The sequence below is a fragment of the Pinus tabuliformis genome, chromosome 9 (assembly GCF_031772625.1).
Source record: "Pinus tabuliformis cultivar Carrire ecotype Pingquan chromosome 9, CPIR1, whole genome shotgun sequence".
Classification (NCBI taxonomy): Eukaryota; Viridiplantae; Streptophyta; class Pinopsida; order Pinales; family Pinaceae; genus Pinus; species Pinus tabuliformis.
Window position 1 is genome coordinate 1,081,064,934 of NC_142307.1, and position 23,810 is coordinate 1,081,088,743.

Sequence of the window (23,810 nt, forward strand, 5' to 3'; positions counted from 1 at the left end):
CCAGAGGTTATCAAACTTGGCATGTTTTCCTTTGTCTTATCTCCTAAAATCCCATCTCAGTACCAAATCACCTTGCCTGAAATATCTTTCCCTGGATTTCCTATCAAACAAGCATTTCATTTTACTCTAATATTTCTTAATCTTGTAATGAAATTCATCTCTATCCTCATTCAATTCTATAATTTGATTTATTCTCCGAGAGAATTCATCAGTCTCTTCATTTGACTCTTGCAAAAACTTCAAAATAGGAAAATATAAATGTGTGGGTGTTACATAGCATTTTGTCACTATCCTTATACTCCCCGTCTATGATCCTAGAGGACCTCTACAGTGTACCCGACATGCTTTCCCATAATGAAGAAACTCCTAGTATGTCCCTCTTCATGAGTAGAATAATTCCCCTTTGCATCATTTCCCAAAAATCTTCCTTCTATCCCATTTTACAAGACTAGCGCCACTGACTAGTTTTCTCCTCACGCTGATATACAGAGGTTAAGGCTGGTCCTCGTGCCGATCGGATCGACTGAGCCCTTTTCCAGTCATGTTGATCCTCTTTTGGAAGGTTTTTTAAATAAGGATCCAAAGCTTCCATGTCTATAAGCTTCGTAACGTAAGTCTGGTAGATGGTTGGGCTAGATAAACCCAAGAAAATCAGTTTGGGCTCCTTTCCCCTATTAGGATGGAACAACCTCAAGAGATAAGACCTTATCCCATGATAAGAGGAACCATCTCCCATCCATCCAAGCTATATAAGCCTCTCTTTTTCCCAAGCAATGTCGGAGGAGACCAGCAATGTCAAGGCACCAGTTGTAATCTCTTTCTGATTTATATTAATGTAACTATCGATTGATTTCCTACATGAAGTTTCATTTTACATCTTTATGCCTTAATGTTCCTTGACTTATTAAGTAGGCTGAATACGATATTGCATGTTGTCACGTTTGTTGTTGTTGCTGTTTTCTTTTTCCAGGTATTCGAAGGAAGGAAACGGAAGATAGCTGGAGTGAGGAAGCAGGATCATCACCAAGCATATAGCATTCTAAGAGGTAGGCCCTCTTAATTGGTTCTATCTTAAGGATATTTTCCATAGATTGTTTGTTTGTGGCTAGAACTGCTCTCTCGGGCTAGAGGAACTATTTGTGTCCGCACTAAGAATTTACATTCACCACAAATTGGCGACTCCACTAGGGAGCCAATCCTTCTGTTTGATTGATTGTCATTTTATGCTTTTGTGTGAAATTTTCTAGTATCACCATTTCCCTTTAGTGTTCTATGCTTTGACTGGTTCACTGCTCTAAGCGTGAAATTTGCAATGGCAAATCTGGTTTTAGCCTTTGAAAATTCTTATTTTTTCCTTGAATCCTCGGTCAGTGCGTTTATTTTTCTGACAATCGTGCCGATCAGTGCAAGTTTCTCAAAAACAGTCACTTCGACCCCCTTTTGGTGTGTGTTCTCAGTTAGGTAGTCTTGTCGATTCCTGTAGGTGAAGATTAGGGTTTATCCTAGATCATAGCCAGTGTGTCTTTCCCTTCGAATTTCTATCTCTCAACTTGTTTTGACTGTGTTCTCCCTGGCTGGAAAGCTCTTTTAGCTTGGTTTGTATGATTGGTTGATTTGCATTTCCTTCACTTGGTTTCTTGAGTTCTTGGATGGTATATAACCCTAGGGCATATAGATCATCACCCATTGGCTTTTTTGCCTACTCAGAAAGTCTAGCTAATAGTCAAATTTTCTCCTTGAATTTCATTTGATTTGACCTTTTTTTGCTTTGATTTCCATTTAACAAGTTTGAAAAGTTTTGTTTAGCGTTTGAGTGTCTCTTTTTGGGCATAGATCACATTGCCCATCTTTTCTTTTGTTCAATCTTTTCTTCATTAGTTTTGAAAGGAATTCTCTTTCATGCTCACTTGTGATTGATTGTATTGTGAATGTTTCATTGAAATGTGAAGTGTTTGTGAAAGATTCATTTCGTCATTTCATTGAAACATAAATAATTCTAGTTTGTTGCATCAACATGTTATGTTGGATAGCATCATTGAAGGCTAGAGTTGCATCGCCACTTGCATTGGAAAAGAAATGAATTCTCTTTACTAGTGAAAGGGCTACTTGAAGTGCATTTGATAGGAGAGTTAGGAATTGGAAAGAGTTTTTCATAACTTTTTTCTTCAAAAGGTGAAATAGTGAAAAAACATTTTGCTTTCAATTTCTTGTTTTGTTGCATTTGAGTGTATTTTCTACTCTCGTTAGTGTAGAAAATTCATCTAATTGAAAGGGTCCTATATCATTTAGCTGCATATAGGTGTTTTTGAGTCACATCGATAAGGCTTTAAAACTGAGACATAATTTCGTGATAAACTCTAAAATGTACTCAATTAACCTAAGGCGCATTTGAAATATAATGATCACAACTTAGAAGGTCTAGGCTAGAGACATGTTTCGACATCTTAAAACCTAGCAGCTGTCATTCGCTTTGACACTAGACAGTGCTAGTACAGACTTGTTCTCTCTGTACCGTCAAGTATATAAAGGGAGACCCCACTAGGTTGTGATCCTTTATCCATAGGAATTTGATTCTTTTGCATCGTAAACATGATACACTGAATGCAACATTTGGGGAGCTTTCATGCCCATACTTCTTGGTTCACCAGGAAGTATTCTGCAGTTCACGGTTATCCTTTTTACCTAGATCATCTTGAGTAGTCATTTTGATCTTTTTGACTCCCTAAAAATAAAATAACACCCGAGCGCTTGTCCTTTCGAGCTCATTTCAAACCGAAAGTGATGAAATCACCTTTTCTTCTTTCTCGACTCTTAAAACATGAAAGAGCACCAGTTTTTTTTTTCATCTTAAAAAGTTGTTGCCCATGATCTTATAACGTCCCTGTTAGTCTTTTTTAGACCACATCATGAGTATACCTTTAAATACATTTTAAAGCCCTTGAAATCAATCTCTCTTTTGGTTATTTGAGACAAGATCATCGTGGTTGAACCAACTGGTTCGCCTAGTTCTTCTTCCTCTCCTCTGTCTGAAAGATTGTCTGAGGATCCTTTTCTTGAATTTTGACGGTCACTTGAGGACCAAGGTGTTCAGTTTGGAATTTTTCGGAGTAGTCAACCTTTGTCATCTCATCCTCCCCCTTCAGATAGTGGGTCAATTTCTAATATTGGCACAGAATCTCTGGATAACCCTGTCCCAACTCCCAAGAGTCCGCCGACTTCTGAAGGTCAGCTTGGACTAGTTGTTTATCCTCTGAATCCTTTGTTCAATCTTGTTGTGATATCACCACAATATCTATATAGTCCGTACGATCAGCCGGGTATTCCTTTGGAATTATCCCCTCAAACATGTTTGGTAGTTCGTTGTTGTCTATTTTCACCCATGGAATCAGAAGGTGAAATCCTAGTCTCTTCTTTGGGTCACTCAGAGGTTTCCACTCCGCGCACAGTCGAGAAGCAGGAATATCCTTTCCCTCCTGAAGGTTTATGTTACACGGGAAGAATTCCAACTAGTGTTCATCCTGAGTTACCAAGTAATTATGTGACTCTAGCTTAGTTGGTTTCAGGCATGCCTACTGCCTCATCATTATATCACAACCCAATTTCGGCATCTGGCAGTATGCCTACCACAGGTTCATTCATTCAAAACCCAACCTCCTAGAAAACGGTGATTTCTGTAGTTACTTCAGTCGCGATGCAACCCACCACTCCTAATCCTCTTGTTTCGTCAGTCCAGGTGACCCATCGAGTTCAACTGATGATCTCGAGTCATGTCGCTTTTAGTTCTTTGATCCCTCCAGTAAGTGGACAAGTTGTTCCACCGCCTGGGGGACAGAGTCTGAATGTTTCTATGATTTCTGAAACAACCAATGTGAGTGGTTCACTCCCTCACATGGTTGGGATGAACCAACCCTCTTCATGTGCCATTTCAAATCCTGCTGGTCCTGCTAGATCAAGTAATGTCCAGTACCAATAGCCTAATGTTGGTTTGTCTGGGTCAAGTCATGTTAAGTACCAACAACCCAATGTCCGTCCGTCTGGGTCAAGTCATGTCTAGTACCAACAACCAAATATGGCTCAAGGTCAGTACCAGCCTCCTTATGTTACATATGGTTCACAAGCGATGGCTAATCCGTCATACATCCCTTAGCCTGGACCCTATGTCTAGCCTGGTCCACCCACCTCGCTTGGTGGGTATGGCCAGATAAAGTATAGGAACTTCAAGCTGTCATTCAAGGAACTGTTCAAGTACCTTTGCAGTAGCAAGGACAACTCCTGCAGTAGCAAGGGAAACCTTCATTACAGCAAGGGCCATTCATGCAGCAGCAAGGGCAACCTTCGTTATAGCAGGGGCCACCCATGTAGCAGCAAGGCCAAATCATGCCGCAGTAAGGAAAACTGCAACAACCACAGGGGAAACCCTCGCAACAGGTGTAGCAAACCATGCAGCTACAAATGCAGTATGCACTGCAATCCTCCCAGCCTATCCCTTCGCAAGGTCAACCTCTGCAATCGCATGGACAACCTTTACAGCCGAAAGGTCAAACTTTGCAGCCACAAGGTCAAACCATGTAACAGCAACCCTTATACTCATATCAAGAGGGTAAACCCTTGCAAGGGTAGGGCTAGGGTCAACTCCTGTAGCAGTAGGCAGATAATCCTTATGTCCAAGGGAAACAGGTTCAACCTCCTTTTTTCCAAGGACAATAAGTCCAAAATCCTTATGTCCAAGGACAGCAAGTGCAGAATCCTTACATCCAAGGGCATCAGGTCCAAAACCCATTCATCCAAGCGAAGTAAGTCCAAAACCCTTATGCTCAGGGACATCAGGTGAAAAATCCATATTTCCAGGGCTAGTAGGCTCAACATCCTTTAACCCAGTATGTTGCTTATCAACAGCCTCTGGTTGGATAGTTTCAAGGCTTTCAAGGTCAGAATCCTCCCTACGGGCAAGGTAACCTATAGTGGGGGAAAAATCAAATTCCTTATGGACAAAAGCCTCCATTTTGGTGCCAAAATCCTTACCAGCAGAGATCGGTCCTGCTAGTTAGACCCCCTTATCAACCTCAAATTCCTCTCACTACTCAATTGCCATTCTTGGCTATGTTGGAATTGCCAGATGTGTCTAGACTCATGAATGATCCGATTCTTCATTTGCCATACTGGCCTCTGGTTTTGTCCAAGATTTTGAGTGATTGTCCAAGTTTGAAGGAGAAGAGAAAGAGGACCCTCAAGCCCACGTGATGATAGATCACCTTTGGTGCTCCTTGAATTCCTACGTTGATGATTCCATTCATATTATTCTTTTCCAATGAACTCTTACAAGGGCTACAACCAAGTGGTATATCGAGCTCCCTCAGAATACCTATCATGACTTTAACACTCTCGCCTTGGCTTTCCTCACACACTTCCAACCACTGGTTCACTATGAAACTAGCACCCATTTGTTAACATCACTCAAGCAAGACACAACGATTCACATCTCTAATCACATCCATGAATGGAAATGTAGGTGTCGTTTGATTAAGTTTGAAATTATCGATCAGTTGTTGACCGAGTGGTTCACCAAATCATTTGTTAACAAAATTGTTGAGGACATTGCTATGGGTTGATGCCTCACTGAGGAACAAGCCATCGTGTGTTCCCAATATCTATACCTTGTCTATTCACAGTCCGACACATTATATGATGTGTTACCCAATTGGTTGAAGGGAAAGTACCCCTAGGGTCCTTTGGGCTAAGACTCTACCAGACTGAAAATTGCTTATTCAAAGAAACACACACACACAGCCATCTTTTTTACTTTTAAGCAAATTCTAATGTTTAGGGTACATACCTAAGGTCCTACGTTCGAGAAGACCGTTAGGGTGCAAACCCTTCTTGGAGTTCCCTTCTTCTTTCTTTGACCTGCAAGACAAACAAATCAAAGAACACAACAGTACATGTATAGAAGTTTATATATAAATCATCTTTATGCTATAAAGTTAGTTATAAAAAATCTTTAAGTAACCACTTTCATAAGAATTCAACACAAGAATCTCATAAGCATAAAGAAAGATTATTCGGGAACGAAGACGTGTTTCTTTATATATAAAGGCAAATAAAGTACATATATCGGAAAGATATCACCTGAACACCTTCAGCAGGCTCCAAGCAAGCTTCCTCCCGAATTCGTTCCAGCCTCAAGCCTCCAACAAGAGCTCCTTCCAAGTCTTACTCAATGATGATGTGAAGGATGAATGATCACCAATACACATGGAAACAAGGGTTTCCTATGCAAAATGGGGGAAGTGCAGAATGCACCAAGGACTTCAGACCTGGTCTAAGGGAAAAATCTCAACATAATAATCTTGCTCTCCTCTCTCTCCCTCCCCTTGGCCTTCCCTTTGATGTCTTTTTATACCCTCTCCAAAGTAGTTTTTTAGTTAGGAGTTGGTTGGGAACAGTTGGGCCACGGGCACTAACAGGTGATCCAGCAGGTAAACCCGCGATCACCGCCCGAAAAAGAGGAAATTATATTTTTTTAAGTGTTTTAATAGATACACGCGGGTTGGGTATGATAGACCCGCGTGTACACGCGTTTAACACAGGGCAAAGTCACGTATAGGGAATAAAACACTGTTTTTTAAATTTTTGGACCAGGTCTGGAAGGAGGGGTTGCCCTAGGCCATAAGTGCAACATCACAAACCATAAGAGTGAGATTTGGAGCTATAATAGATGCCCCCTAATGTATGAGGTCAGAAGGGGAACATGATGGCCGAAATATATTAAGTAAGTACAAGGAAAGGAACTCTGCCGAAAAACCGAGGAGGACTTCACCAGAATTCAGCCTGCCAAGCCACCGAAAGGAGGTCAGAAAGAAACACTGTCTGAGGCGGGCATACCCATGCTCAGGAAAAGTAAAGCATGTCCGCATATCAAGTTCAAGTGGATCCACTAAGTATACAAGTATAAATGACTGTAAAATACATAATGGATCATCTGATCATAATGAGTAAGTACATGTCTGAATATCACATATAAAATTGTCAATGATGCTGAAAGATGCAACGGATCACTGAAATCAAAGACTGATCCCATAAGGTACCAACTGGACATGATGGAATAGGATGGTACTACACTGCAAACTCAGGTGCCAGCATATAGAATGTCGCCATGACTGACTGCAACATATAAGGTGGAGTGGTATCAACTAGCAGCAACAGGAGTAACTGTCAAGTGAACCAATGAATGCTGATACAACCTGAGGTCTTCACCGACCGCCGTGGTACATTTCTACACCATGGGAATAAATGATCTGAAGTCGACCATGTGAGAAATCGTTTGATTACCGGTCATTGATGTATACCGTTAACAAACGCGAGACTACTCACCGATAATGATAATGAGCGTCAAGGTACCCAGTACAATCTAACAAGTGTGAATAGATGAGCTGAAGTCGAACACCTGTAAGAATCTATCAATTAGGAGACAATGATGGTTTCCCACTGTCGATAGCGAGGAATCTGCCACTAATGACTGCAAACCCCAAGGTACTGCCAAATGGACTCTAGATCTTTGCCCCAGAGCAATGAGTCGGAGTCGATAGGGAAAGATCCGCTAAAAGGAAGGCATTAAGGCATCCTCCATCAATCTAGCGCGAGTGTAACCCGTAGGCCAATAATGTGGAAGGAATCGGACGAAAAAGATGTAGTAACCCAACCGAAGTACGTTTCCGGCGTACACAAGATGTGGCTAGCGCACGGCAGAAACCCTCTGAACCAACCAAAAATGAAAGCTGACACAGAGGCGAGGTATCCACCAATAGGGTCAAATGGAAACCAAGGTACTGCACGAATCCCAATGTGTGATAATGTATGCTGATGTCGAACACAAGGGAAACCACTCAGTCAAAGACCCATGATACTGATCGATGCTGAGCACAAGGTGACCTATCAATAATGAAAATAGGGCCAGGGTGCGGTCTCTAGGTCTGCCCTCAGAGCAATGTGTCGTCGTCGATAAGGACAAGACCCGCCAGCAAGAAGTCAATGGGGACCTTCTCAAACCGGCACGAGTGAAGGACCAATATAACTGATGTGATGATAGACATGACACTGACAACCAGGGATGGCCGATTGAAAAATGAGTCAAGAGACACCGCAGAAAGGCCGACTCAGGCTAACTTCCCTTGAACAAAAGCACGACTCAATATGACTATGTGGCAGCATAAAATGAATCTGTATAAGTCCGTCATGCAGGAGGCATGAACGAACCCTCCATATGATTGGAAGAGATAACCAATCGAGGGAGAACTGACTCGATAACAAGGTTATGGCTTACCTAAGTCAAACTAAATCCCACCCATGCGGAGGAGACTTTGCTTTGAGTGCTTTGTTCAAGGGCGACACGACTGACTCTAGCTGCCAACAATAAATGGAAATAACGTCCCTGTTCCTGCTCTTTTTGGAATATTTAATTTTTTTGTCTTTTTCTGATAAGCCGGAAAAAGAATAAAAGAATGCTATGGTACAGTGGAAAGAACGAGTGTCGGTGAAACAGATGATCTAGTTCCTGGGAAAGGAACATTCCTATGCTCAATGCAGGGAGGTGGAAAACTGGTCAGTGACACTCAAAGGTATGTTCCTTCCACGGATCTAGGTATGTCAAGCTGCAGAAGTCAAAGGTATGCAAGGTTGATTTTGCAGACGTTATGGTCAAAAGTTGGCTTAAACACGAGTCCAAGTGAAGCCGGCTATGGGCCAAAAGGTGCAAAGGGTCAACATGCAATGCAGAAGTACAACTCAACACACATAGGAGCCTCTAGGGTATAAGGCCAGAACGAAGCGAGGAAGCAAGGAGGAATGAGTCTTCAACGCATAAGTCATGGCGGGACTAAAGAGGACTCCCAAGCCTAGGGATGAAAAATCAGCACGAGTGCCAAGAGACAAAAAAGGTACTAACTAGGGCACCCATGATAAGGTAGGCTCTACCACACAAGTCATGATACTTCTAAGCAATGAGAAGGTTCCGCACCATAACTTGGTGGGGTCGATCCTAAGGCAAAAATGGGAAAGGAAACTGATAAATGCACAATGCAGGTGGAAAAACCTAACCTATATGCCAGTTTCGAGAACCAATACCTGTCAGAACGGACCAACCATAAACTTCCAGAGGAGAAATCTTCCAAGTTCTGTAAACATAAATAGGAACACTAGACACGAAGTTAATGCATCCCACATATAAACTTCATATAAAATATTTGTGTTAGAGAATACAAAACTTGAAAATGCATACCTCATATGTACAATATGGTACAGGGAACCACGCAGCCTGGCGGCTTACGCATAATAGTTCTGCTGGACAAACCCTTTGCAGGGATCGGACCAAGGACTCCTTTGGTAATCATAATTCATGGCTTCAAAGAGTTCCTCCTGTGAAGGCAAAACAAGTTCTAAGAAATAATGAGAACTACAAGGATCAAAAGAGGGAATTAAAGGGTCCCATGTCCTTATAGGATGAATCTCTCGGTCAACTGCCGAGACTAAGTCCCAAGAAGGAAAATAATAAGTCAAAGGATCCTTCTCAGAAGCAATTGAACATTGAGGACTCCATGCCACATAATTCACCCGTGGCGGGGTAGAGTCTACTTGAACACTTGGAACAAACCAAGGGGCATTCTGCAGTAAAGTCGAATTAGGGTGGTGATTATCAGATGCAAGCTGATCAATAGTGACAATATTCCCATTATGAGGAAAGCACATTACTCGAAAGAGTGAAGACACCACAGCATTCATAGCATAGACATAATCACGCCCAAGTAGCATATTAAAGTCTAAAGGGCTATCAACCACCATCATATCGATTAAGACAGTCTTCCCACCTAAAGTGATAGGCACTTGAGGAAGAACACCCATAGATTCACCAGGCCTTCTATCATAGGCTAACAACTGACTCTGAGCTATCAACAACTTTGGGGAACCCAAAGCTTTCCAAGTCAAAGAGGATATAATACTTGCAGAGGATCCTTCATCCACCATACATCGATAGACATTTGTGGAATTAACTCTGACCTTTATTTGGAAAGGTGCAGCGGAAGGAAGACGAGGCTCAACAAGACTATCCCAATCAAAGGAAACACTCTTAGCACTTGGAGGGGGAACATTCGAAGTAACCGGAATGCCCCCTATACTAGAAGACTCAGTACTAGAGATCAAACAGACTCTTTTGTTAGGCACTTTACCCCCCAAAAGAGGAGTGTAATCGGCCAGCGATTGCACTGACTTTACCACATTTTCAACCGATGGTTGATGGGATTGATGAGAAACCATATCAGGTCTAGGAGTAGAAGTACTTTCAGACTCGGACCATATCCTTTGAACCTCTGGAATACCAGGGCATAAATGAGTAAGATGGTCTCCCTTGCATATCTTGCAAGGGAACTTAGGTTTAAAACTTCTACGTCCAGGTTTCTTATCAACCTCCATTCCACCAACATGACTAGCAGTGGTTTGCGGAGAGTCCTGAACATGACTTGCAGAGGTCGGTGACTCTTTGCTAGTATGACTCGCAGTGACTAGACTCGTGCCCCCAGCATGACTCGCAGCGGCTGAAGACTCATCTCCAACATGACTCGCAGAGGTTGAAGATGAAGTGCTAGTATGACTTGCAGTGACTAGACTTGTGCCTCCAGCATGACTCGCAGCGGCTGAAGACTCATCTCCAACATGACTCGCAGAGGTTGAAGATGAAGTGCTAGTATGACTTGCAGTGACTAGACTTGTGCCTCCAGCATGACTTGCAGTGGCTGAAGGCTCATCTCCAACATGACTCGCAGAGGTTGAGGATGAAGGGATAGAATTATTCTTCTTCTTTGACTTCCTTTTTCTCCTCTTTTTAGATTTCTTGTGACAAGAAGGAGGAGAAGAAGGAATCTCAGATTTCTCTTTGAAAGAAGATGAACAATTAGCACCCATATGATGCCCCTGAAATAAAGCATTCAACGGAGAAGCTTCAAGAGCATTCGGAATATTCGGAGTGGACCACAGCCAAACGGGTAGTCCAACATTCAACCCAGGAATATTCAAAGTGGCCATCAAGGGAGTACCAACGTTTCCAAAGAAAGGAAAAGCACAAGGATCCCCTTTTGGAAGGGTACCTTGGTTGGTTTCCACAGGAATATTAGCCATATCTAACTGATCCCAAGACCCTTTCCCTTGCGGGAATATAGAAATAACTCTTCAAAGAATATGGATAAGCAATCAAAACCTTTGCCCTTGAGGAGGCAACTCCACAACTTCTGAAAGAACGACCAAAAGCCTTTCAAGATCGGTAGAGTGGCAAGCCAGTCACTCAGAACACAAAGTCCAAATGTGACTAGACAAAGATACCTAAAGCCAACTATATACAAGGAGCAAAGAGCACTCACTATAAAGTCCCTAAAGAAACACCCAGCCAAACAACTTCCAAGTATTTCCGCTCCGGGTGGTGAGGACCGGACACCAAAATACAAGAAAGTGGAGTCAAAGGGCCTTCCGAAGATAGTCTGGGATGATGAGGGCCCAGTCCTATCAGCGAAGGTATCAGAGGAAGTTACGCTGACCTCCTAACAATAGCCTGCGCCGGTGCAAGCCCCCAAGCTTCGCAAGGGTGCCCTCCAGTAGTACTGTCGAGAGTGATACAACGTCAACCTCAGGTGCCACGGGATTCCCCTCCGCAGCCACCTGTGTAGATCCCTAGGAGAGGCAACTATGGGTACCAACTCGTCGCAGAAGCCAGGCGGAACAGTCGTGAGGTAAGTTCGGACAAGTAGGAGAGGGGGTATCTCTCTTCCCTGTCTTCACAGAACCTCGTGCTTAACTCCCAGATCCGGAGCTTTCCTGGTCTTCTTAACGCTATTGGATTTACTCTCTTTAATCAAACTCTTATGTTTGATGTTTTGTGTGGCCTTGGAGAGTTAACTCTCCACTCGCCTAATCCAAGGCCCTAAAATCCTAAACTTGTTGGTGTAATAACTAAAACAAAAAGTTCTAGTGGATTTTAATTAAGCGCTTGATTTTATTAGGCTGTTCTTTAAGTCAGAAGGTAACGGAAGTGAAACTTGTGGTGTTTTTAGGACGCAAAAAGAAACTATCCTAACTACATGCACATGCACTTTTTCGTTTCGATGAAGAGCAATTTCTATGAGGTTCAGAGGTACTTCGAATTAAACAAAGTTTTTTGCTTTCTTTTCAAACTCCACACTAACAAAAGCTAACAAAACTATGCATGCCTAAAAGAGGATGCAAAGCTATGCTAATGCAAGAACTATATGTGAATGCAAGATTTTAAAGACTATTCTAAAAACAAAAGAAGGAAAGTTGCTTTCTTACCAAATTTGTCTTGCCACTAAGATGCTTAGATAGAAGATGATGTGTTACCAATCATTTCGTCCAAACAATAAAAACAAGTTCGAAGATAAAGACAAAGCACTTTCACTTCGCTAAAAAGGAAATCAAATGAAAAGCAAGTTTAAGAAAGCGAAACTCAAAACTTTCAAAAGATTTTCTTTCAATCAAACCAAAAAGTCTTTTTCAAAGGAAAGCTCTCAAAAATACTGACACTAATGATTGATAAACAAGCCACCAAACACTTTTGTGAATTGACACCTTTCAAATGATGAAAACTCAACAAAAATAAAATGTGTTCGAAAACGCTTTTGACAATCAAAAGCAGCAATGAAAGTCCAAAATATCAAAAGACAAGTTTCAAGAAAATGGTAACAAACAAATTTCCCAAAACGAAGGAGCAAATGGTCATAAAAATGATTTCGTTAAGCAAACAAAAGTGTCATGAAAATAAAATGGACACAAAGATTGAACACAATCTTCCCACTCTGCCGAAACAGAGCAATCAAGATTCTCAAACAGAAATCTTGTGTGTCAAAAATCAATGACGCTTGCAATCAACGAAAAACAAGACTAGTACTCCTTATAACTAGAGAGAGTTCAGAACAAGATGCCCCCTGTTAAACAGAGAACTGTTACTGGAGGAATAACTGCTTGACACTGACCCAAACCACCAGACAAACATTCAGCAAAAAGAAAATTTATCAATCTTGAAATTTATGTAGTATACGCGTCTGCAATTAAGTGCAGAATGCGTGTATACGCGACTGAAACTAAGGAAACCTGCGTATACGCGGGTCACTTAGTGCAACTAGCGTATATACGCTTCTGTAATCCAGAAAAAGAGCGTATCTGAAGTCTTTCAAGAAAAATAAAAAACACAGACTGAAAAAACTGGAAAAGCTTGGATTTCAGGAAAAGATCAGACAGTCAAAGCCAACAAACAGAGGGGCTGAGCCTTGATTGGCTTGAGGACTACCCAAACTAGGAACAACAAGAGTGTTGTCCCCAGCGGAGTCGCCAATTCTGGTTGAAGGGAAAGTACCCCTAGGGTCCTTTGGGCTAAGACTCTACCAGACTGAAAATTGCTTATTCAAAGAAACACACACACACAACCATCTTTTTTACTTTTAAGCAAATTCTAATGTTTAGGGTACATACCTAAGGTCCTACGTTCGAGAAGACCGTTAGGGTGAAAACCCTTCTTGGAGTTCCCTTCTTCTTTCTTTGACCTGCAAGACAAACAAATCAAAGAACACAACAGTACATGTATAGAAGTTTATATATAAATCATCTTTATGCTATAAAGTTAGTTATAAAAAATCTTTAAGTAACCACTTTCATAAGAATTCAACACAAGAATCTCATAAGCATAAAGAAAGATTATTCGGGAACGAAGACGTGTTTCTTTATATATAAAGGCAAATAAAGTACATATATCGGAAAGATATCACCTGAACACCTTCAGCAGGCTCCAAGCAAGCTTCCTCCCGGATTCGTTCCAGCCTCAAGCCTCCAACAAGAGCTCCTTCCAAGTCTTACTCAATGATGATGTCAAGGATGAATGATCACCAATACACATGGAAACAAGGGTTTCCTATGCAAAATGGGGGAAGTGCAGAATGCACCAAGGACTTCAGACCTGGTCTAAGGGAAAAATCTCAGCATAATAATCTTGCTCTCCTCTCTCTCCCTCCCCTTGGCCTTCCCTTTGATGTCTTTTTATACCCTCTCCAAAGTAGTTTTTTAGTTAGGAGTTGGTTGGGAACAGTTGGGCCACGGGCACTAACAGGTGATCCAGCAGGTAAACCCGCGATCACCGCCCGAAAAAGAGGAAATTATATTTTTTTAAGTGTTTTAATAGATACACGCGGGTTGGGTATGACAGACCCGCGTGTACACGCGTTTAACACAGGGCAAAGTCGCGTATAGGGAATAAAACACTGTTTTTTAAATTTTTGGACCAGGTCTGGAAGGAGGGGTTGCCCTAGGCCATAAGTGCAGCATCACAAACCATAAGAGTGAGATTTGGAGCTATAACACCAATGTGCCCAGACCATCATCTAATCTAATGACATTTAAGTCTCCCGCTACCCCTCCTATTAATGGAGTAATTGGTTCAGTGACTTGGACCAGTGCAAAGTCTTCTTCCAAATAGAAGTTGGTCTCTGACACTGCTCCCAATGCCTCCTCTCGTAATGCATCCAGCCCTGGTAAAACCTCGGAGGTTCACATTGTCCAATTTACCACAGCAGATAAATCCTCTAAAGGTAAGAAGAAAGGCAAAGACAAGGGTAAAGCCGATGCCCCAAGACAGGGCCCTCCTAAATCATCTACTAGCGATTCTTGCCAATGGAAACCCAAGTATCCATGCCTCATCTGTGAGGAGGATCACTATACTAAGGATTATCCCCGACGGTCTAAAGTTAGTAATTTGTTCAAAGGGCCCTTGCGGTCTTAAAAGAGCCCTTTCCATCGTAGCAAACTCAAATGGTAGACTAGCCTCAGTCATCTGCTTCCTTAGGTTCACAAGTGTTCATGATGAGTACCCCGCTCAACGTGGCTACTAGGTCAAAAGATTATCAAACTACTACCCTGTCGACAAGGAAAGAGAAAGAAAGTGCCCCTTCTACTTCCACCCCATCCAGTTCTAGTCCTCTCCATATAGAGTGACCTAATCACGATTCCACCATTCGACCACCTTCTCGGGGTGTGCTTTGAATGTCCTCGTACAATCCCAACGCTTAAGCCATTCAACATTATAACATTATTGAAGATTTAGCTCAAGTGCCATCGACTATGTGTTCTCTCGAGGTCCTTCAAAGTTGTCCTTCTTAGCAGAAATTGTTATTGTTGGCTATTGGGGGTATTCATCCAGTTGACTCCAATCTCATCTGCTTTGACCTGGAAAACCATGTTTCATGTTTACCTCATCAAATTTCCTTTCTCATTCAGGTAATCATAAATGAGAAAACCATTCATAGGATTGTCATGTATGAAGGCGCTTCTACATGCATCATGTGTGTCACTTGTTGGAAGGAAATTGGTTCTCCTACTTTGAACCAGTCCCCTAACACTTTGGAAGCTTTTGACTGGTGTGATTCACGAACCTTTGGTGTCCTTCCCAACCTTGCCATTATGTTGGAGGGAAAGACGGTACATGTCAAAGTAGAGATTGTTGACACTAATATTAGCTACAATCTTGTAATTAGACGGAGCTGGAGCCATGCCATGCATGCTGTAGCCTCCCCCCTCTTCTGTGTGATTCATTTTCGCCATCAGGAGAAGATATTCATAGTCGACCAACTATCCTTATTTTCCTCTTCCTCCTCGAATGGCAATGTTCCGTATGTCAAGCACAATAGTGCTCCTTATGAGAGTGTGGGTGCAAGAATTTTCAAAGATCCTACCTTGATGGGCATATTTCCACTCCCACCTCCTTATGTTGCCTCTGTCAACATGATTTCAGTCAAGTCAGGTCCTTGGGTCATTCCTTTGCTAGATCTTGTTGATACATGGGGCGAGGTTATGCCGTTAAGTCCCGCTAAAATTGATTACATGGAAATTGTTTTAGCCTCACCTTCGGTATCCTCTGATCATCCTCTTTCGAGAAAACCAGCAATTAGTTGTTAACCTTGATTCACAACTTGGCATATGGGAATTGGTTGTTAACCTTGATTCATAACTTGTTGTTCTTCAACTTAACGGGCGATATTCCATCAGAAACCCTCAGATATTGAGAATGTATCTGTGTATTCGTCTTCTAGAGAGAAAATTTTGATTACATTACATATCATCATATTCCTAGACACATGAATACATTAAAAAAGGCATTAGCTAATTATGTGCTAGATAGACATTTGTGAAACATGTAAAAACTCAAAAACAAAAACATTTGTACCATAGTAAGAAAGTAATTACAATATATGTCTCTCTCTCTCTCTCTCTCTCTCTATATATATATATATATATATATATGTATGTATGTATATATATATATATATATATATATATATATATATATGTGCCAGTAATGTTTTTCATACATCAAAACCTCAAAAAATAATGTGTGTGTTTGAAATACATCTGTGGCTTGCAGGCCTCAAAAATATGGAATGATAGACCTATTCACTTAACAACGTGATGCTCATGATAGCATGTAACTTCTCGGACTACACGAGTCAGCAGTCGGCAGATCTGATTTGACACCCCTACCATATGCCTCTGGTACTAGTGTGGGACATCACCCATCTGGGCATACTCTGGGATCCCATGGGTCAAACCCTAGAGATTCCATGCAATCTCCTCCTTGTTTTCACTTCCCTCCTAATAAAGAGTGACATCAAACTGCTGAGTGACGCGCCTAGCAATCGAGGACATCCTGGCAGGGCATTCTCGTCCAACATCTGAATTCATAAAATCGAAGTGTCATGAAAACGTATATCTCAAAAGCAATAAAAAATATCAATTTTTTTTTTAATTTTTTAATTTTTTATTTTTTTACCTCCATCATCAAAATCCTCCCCCTTTAGGAGCGACATATCTGGATCTCTGCGGAAGTCAGTACTGCTTTAAGGCCAATCCTCCACTACAATCTATTGTCATCATAGCCACAAGAAAATGGCAGGCTTATAGGACATCTGTTGGCCCCCTATAACCCTGGGCATCGACTCGCTCCAACGGACTATCCATGGGTCTCATGGAATCGGCGGATCTACCTCAATCAGCTAGTATTGGAACAACGAAACCCATTCCAAGAAGAAGGCCACTAGCATAGATCTGAAGCAAAAATGCTTCAGGTTTCCCACCTTAGCTTTTGATAGCTAGCACTTCATGTTGATTTTCATATCTTTTGCCCAGTTAAAGATGGTGGGCGCCGTGTAGTCGATAGCATACAAAAACTTTGACTTGTTGGTCTCATGCGACGCTTGGGACCCAACCACTCTGTTGAAGGTCAACAGTAGCACTCTCAACACAAGATCCCAAACAGTCATAATCTCTATCTTGCAACTTTTGTATTTGAGAGCTTCTGGGCAGTGTTAGGCAAGTAGCATGGTCACACTTGCCCCAATTGGCCTCGACCCATATAGATTTCCTAGTCCCCCTCTCCAGGATAGTCCTATGATGAAATAAATGTCTGAAGTTTCCAACTCCAGCTCTTGGTCACCGATGATGAAAAATTCCCGATTCACATCCTAGAGACTGATCAGGTACCATAGAGAATTGGGTTGGGGCCATAGAACTGGTGTAAGAAATAATTTGAGGAGCCCACAGTTCCTCAATGCCTCTAAGAAATTTGGGTCAGCTATTACTTGAGTGTCAATATCCTCATGCTCACATTCTTTCCAATCCACCATTTTTCACGATTTTTTCTTACAAAAACCATCTAATCAAGTCAATGATCATCCTTGGCCTGAAAAGTTTGGGTTCAAATGATCGAATTGAGAAAAAAACATGAAAATTCTTTGTTCAAAGCGTCGGTGCGACTGTTTTAAAAACTGTGTTGTTGAAGGCACGATTGGCAGTTTTAGCAACCCCCGATTGACGTGATTTTGTACCCGGAAATCAGCCGAATGAGGGTGATTTTTTTTGCCAAAAGCTTCCCATGAAACCCAAAAAATGCATAAAAATAGGAAAAATCAATATGAAAATGGAGCTTAAGGTCTTGGCTCTTATCTGCAACTGACGGCTCAGCGAATAAACTCGTGGATCTCCTGCAATCGGCTCCAGAAAAATTAGGGCACAAGTGGGTAAAAATCTCTTCACACAAAGGTAAGATGGTAAATGGTAAAAAATAATTACTTTTGCCCCATTTTATTCATTTTTCATGAAATATGGGTTTTTTAGTATTTTTTGACATAGTTTTCCTTAGAACTGGATAATGCATTTACCTTTCTTGTGCAGCAATAGGTGACGGATTGTCGATGATAGTACTAGAGTCATGTTTTAGCTATTTTCTTGACTCGTAAAACTCGAATGAAAAGATCGCCGAGTATTTTTCCCTTTTTGACTCATAAAAGAGAGTAAAATGGGGGGTATGCTTTCAAGCTCTTTTCTGAATCTTTAAACACGAAATGATTGCCAAGCTCTTATCATTTTGAACTCGTAAAAGGCTGTGAAATGTTGTGCACCCAATATATGTTTACCCCTTTTTCGGGCTGGGATGCACTATTTACGAAAAAGGTACTCCTTGACTGAAATGGTCAAGCGGTTCTCTCGAGTATTGTTTTCTACCTTTTCGGACTCGAGATACATAAATGTATTAAAAGGGACCATGTGGAGTTTTATTTTCCATGTGTTTTTCAAACTCTCTAAATATGAAAAAGATATCGAGTTACACCTTCGTTGGACTCGTTAAAACATTAAACAACATTGGATTCGTCACCATGCCGAACGTGATCTTCTCCTTCCTAGGGCTCATTAAACTTACTAGGTCGGATTCATCCAAAGGATGAACTTATAGTGCAAGCATATTCTATCCTCTTTAAGCTTGTGATAAAAAATAATTGGGGTACCTAGCAGAAATGGTGGGGGAAAATTTCGAAATTAAATCAGTCATGTCTCGGCAGCTCACTCTTGAACATGACACTTTCTTCTTCGTGTTGGGTTGGGATATCCTCCTTTTCATTTGACCTTCCTGGGTTAGGCTGCTCATTTTTTCCTTCCATTTGATCTTTGCCACATCATCATAACCACTGATCCTGTGGATCCAACAACTGCCAAATTCTGGAATCATGTCGCCGATATGTTCAAGAGTTAGTCCTTTTGCAGTTACACTTACACCTGATTCTCTGTATCATCTGGATCATTTGCATCCCTTTGTCTCATGTCGAAGATGTGGGATACATCATGGCCCTCCTTCAACACAGTTACTTCCTATCGACTTCAGCTCATTATCCAGGAAGCTGGCCGAGAGACTCCCTTCCAAGTACCTTAGAGCTTGCATGCCCTAATGGCAAGTTCTTCACACTCAACCACAAGTTCACATCATTGGATTTCGATCAGGTGATTTCATGTGTGTTTGGCATCAGTTCCTTTATTCACATTCTGTGAACTGTTCTGTCAATACCTTAAGAGCCATTGTCATTATTGGTGGTTTCTCTTGCACTTCTTAATGGTTCACATCCTTGACTGATAATAAGCAACTTCCTAGCGTGTTTGACTTCAACACATTCATCACATGTTAGGATTTGTACTTTGATCAGGTCGTTTGGAGCGCCAGATCCTGGGCTAAGATTACATAATTCCAAGTTGCGAGGCAATGTGACATGGTCATGTTGATGTACATATCTCTTTTATATGGATGGTTGCAACCATACCATGATTATTATATGTGATCCTTCTCATTATTGGATGGTTGCAACCATACCTTAGTTTCATTATGATCCTTTCTGCTGGATCATTGTGCCCATACCTTGGATCCATTTACATGATCATTCTCTGGATGGCTACATCCATACCACGATTCATGTATCATTTATATAGAAGAAATTCTTTCAGATTAATCACATTGATAGGATTTAGTCGACGTTTCGAACCAGCTAATGTGGTTCATCCTTAGGACTAGGTTTGAAACGTCGACCAAGTCCTATCAATGTGATTAATTCGAAAGACTTTCTTCTACATTATGGATCACAAAAGTCTTAGATCTAACATCATGTATCATTATTTAGAGTTATCAGTGATGTATATGTATATATGCTTGCTTGCAGGTTTTTTGATGATGGACTTTGGTTCCCCACTTCTACTTATAAAGAATTTCACCCCTCACTCTAGTTTGGCCTTCACGCTTTAGGGGGCATCTGTTACACAACATTTTGTCATTGTCCCTATACTCCCTGTCTACGATCTTGGAGGACCTCTGCAGTGTACCTAACATGCTTTTCCATCATGAAGAAACTCCTAGTATGTCCATCTTCATGAGTAGAATAACTCCCCTTTGCATCATTTCCCAATAATCGTCCTTTTATCCCAGTTTACAAGATTGACGCTACTGACTTGTTTTCTCCTCGCACTGATTTACAGAGGTTAAAACTAGTCCTCGTCCTGATCAGTTTGACTGATCCCTTTTCTTGTCATGTAAATCCTCTTTTGGAAGGTTTTTTAAATAAGGAATCGAAGCTTCCATGTCTAGAAACTTCGTAACAAAATTCTGGTAGATGATTGGGCCGGATAGAGCCATGGAAATCAGTTTGGGCTCCTTTCCCCTATTAGGATGGAACAACCTCAAGAGATAAGACCTTATCCCATGATGAGAGGAACCATCTCCCATCCATCCAAGCTATATAAGCCTCTCTTTTTCCCAAGCAAAAGCTAGTTTGAGTTTTGGAGCAAGTTTGAATAACTAGCAAATCATTTATAGCTTGTAGCTTTCTTGTGTGTGTTTGAGAGAGAATAGTGTGCTTTTGGTTTGGTTTGAGATTAGAGGGAAAGAGGCCTTAAAATTAAAATTTGTTGGGGATATCCATGAAGTGCGAGCAGAAGTGTGGGAACCCAGACACATCAGAGGAGACTAGCAATGTCAAGGCATTGGTTGTAATCTCTTTCTGATTTATATTATTTCAACTATCAATTGATTTTGTACATGAAGTGTCATTTTACATATTTATGGCTTAATGTTCCTTGACCTATCAAGTAGGCTGAATACAATAGTGCATGCTATCATGTTTGTTGTTGTGGTTGTTTACTTGTTTTAGGTATTCGAAGGAAGGAAATGAAAGATATCTGGAGTGAGGAAGTAGGATCATCACCAAGCGGAATAGTGTTCTGAGAGGTAGGCCCTCTTAATTGATTCAAGCTTAAGGAGATTTTCCATAGATTGTTTGTTTGTGGCTAGACCCGCTCTCTTGGGCTAGAGGAATTGTTTGTGTCCGCACATAGAATTTACCTGCACCACAGTGGGAAATATTACTTCTTTTCCATAAAAAACTAAAAAAGGGATTTACCTAATTATCTTTTGGGTGAAATTACATTGGCCCAAAGTGCATATATAAGATGATTGTCCTAACTCCTTTTATGATCCTCCAATGTTTTCTTTATCAATTTATCCAAACTTTTATTTGAGGACTCTGCCGGTCCATTTCCCCATGGATAATATGGTGTATAATGATGCAAAAAGATCTAATATTTCTGACAAAACTCAATCATATTAGTATTGTTGAATTCTTGTGCATTCTCTATCACTATTTTTTGGGGGCATCCAAATCTAGACAATATATATTTTTCAATAAACTTGATAACAACAGTATCGGTGTCATTTCTAACTGGAATGGATTCTACCCATTTGGTAAAGTAGTTTGTAGCAGTCAATATCCATTTGTGCTGACTTCTTGATGGAGGATGAATTTCACCATTGAAATCCAATCCCCATTGACAGAATGGTACTTGGAATAATACTGGAACCAATGGAAGAGTTGCTAATCTTTGCTTTCTAGTAAAAATTTGGCACTGTGTATAGCTTCTAATCTTTGCTTCCACTTGTAAAAAAAGAGTAGGCCAATAAAAACCTACCCTTAAGATCTTGTATGTTGTGGCCCTCCAAACATAGTGGCCTCCACAAATTCTTGCATGAAATTCATCATTGATCCCTTTTGTTTCATTCTCTTTTAGGAAAAGTAGAAGGATATTAAGAGGATCCTTCCAATACAAATTTTCATTCACAATACAATACTTTACAACCTTCAATTTCAGTGTTTTACATTTATTTCTGCTAAATTCAGCTGGACATTCAAATTCTCTAAGAAAGTTCACAATCTCAAAGTACCAATCTGATAACAAAATACTGTCATTAATGTGAATCAAAATTGCCTGATCTGAAGCAAAATATTCTTGTGGATTCTTCTCAGTTGGGCTCTTAGAAGGTTCATGTGGATTCTCTTGTGTGGGGGTTGCAAAAGGTTCTTATGGATTCTTCTCAGTTGGGATCTCATAAGGTTCTTGTGGATTCTCTTGTGTGGGGGTTACAAAAGGTTCTTGTGGATTCTTCTCAGCTGGGATGTCAAAAACAAGATTTCTTACTCTTACAATTGGATTCAGTAAGGAGTTTGGCCAAGCCTTGACCTTTTACCAGTTTGGTAGTCTTGATGATGATATCATACTCTAAAATTTTAGTTTTCCATATCCCTCTCCTTCCATCAATGTCAGACTAAGCTAGAACAGTTTTAACACTAATAGGAACATAGGCAATGATAGAAGAGTGGAGGAGATAGACTCTAAAGGCTTTCAGAGCTTGAACTAAAGAGTAGGTTTGTTTTTCAATGATGTCATACTTTAGCTCCGCATCTCTCATAACCTTGCTAAAAAATTCAAATGGTTAGTGTTGTGCTGTACAACAACCCCCCATTTCATAAAAATTTTCTTGAAAAATCATAATATGAAATGGGTCCCTTTTAAAAACTTAGATGTGTGAATAAATTGGTATTAACCCATCTTTTGAAAAATCCTCATCAAAAGGTCCAATGGAAATGATATATTATAAACCTTTTGATTAATAATACAATAGGTCTTTTAAATAATTACAAAGCTCTTTATTATTACGATAAAGTGATCGCAAGATCGCATATCGTAATAATAAGAAAACATATATAAAAGACCCATTAACTACTCCGATCCGAAAAAGGAAATCGCTATCGGATATCAGGGAAAGGCAAAACACATCGTTTATAGAAGCACCTCCACCATTCCTCCGATGAGATAAAAGGCATCGCCATCAGTAATCGGCCTTAACAACCTAGCATATGAATTGTGACACCTTCAAATATTCCAATGCAATAAGGCGTATCGCCATCGACGATCGGCGATTTCACAATAGCATAAGTAATATGACCTGAGCCCATCCTCGATTGTGATACATTAAATTAAGGCGTGTGTTTCTAAACATATTTGAAAGGCTTGCATGCATTGTATCACCTTTTGGTGATCGAGGGATATTTTGGACTATTATGAAAACCTTCCTGTTCACGTTACCAATCATCGATTGCGATTTAATTTTGATTATCCGCCAAAAAATCTAAGCCATGCTTGAATGGATCATTCACCATATAAACATTATGATGGGTATTTAAAAGCTCCCTTACCATGATTGACAGGTTAAACGGCCAATTAATGAAGCAGTTATGCCGAGATTTTCCACTTAGATTCTATCTGCGGCAGTTTCACTATAATCTTTGATTATTCGCTAATTGATATAACTCTTTCATATTGGCTCATACTACCTATTTCCCTGTATCACGTTGGTTTCATTCCTTGTGTAGAACTTCGCCGAAATAAAAAATTTGAAACAAATGGGAAATAAATCCAAGAGATCCGTGGCAGCAGCGGCCCCTACAGTAACAGTGCAGCCAACCAGTGATCCAGGACCAAGTAAAAAAGGCCTAATCTCAGACACTACATGTCTCAGTCTTGGAAATACAAGCTGGCAAAGCATCTATAATTTAATTGAAGTAGAG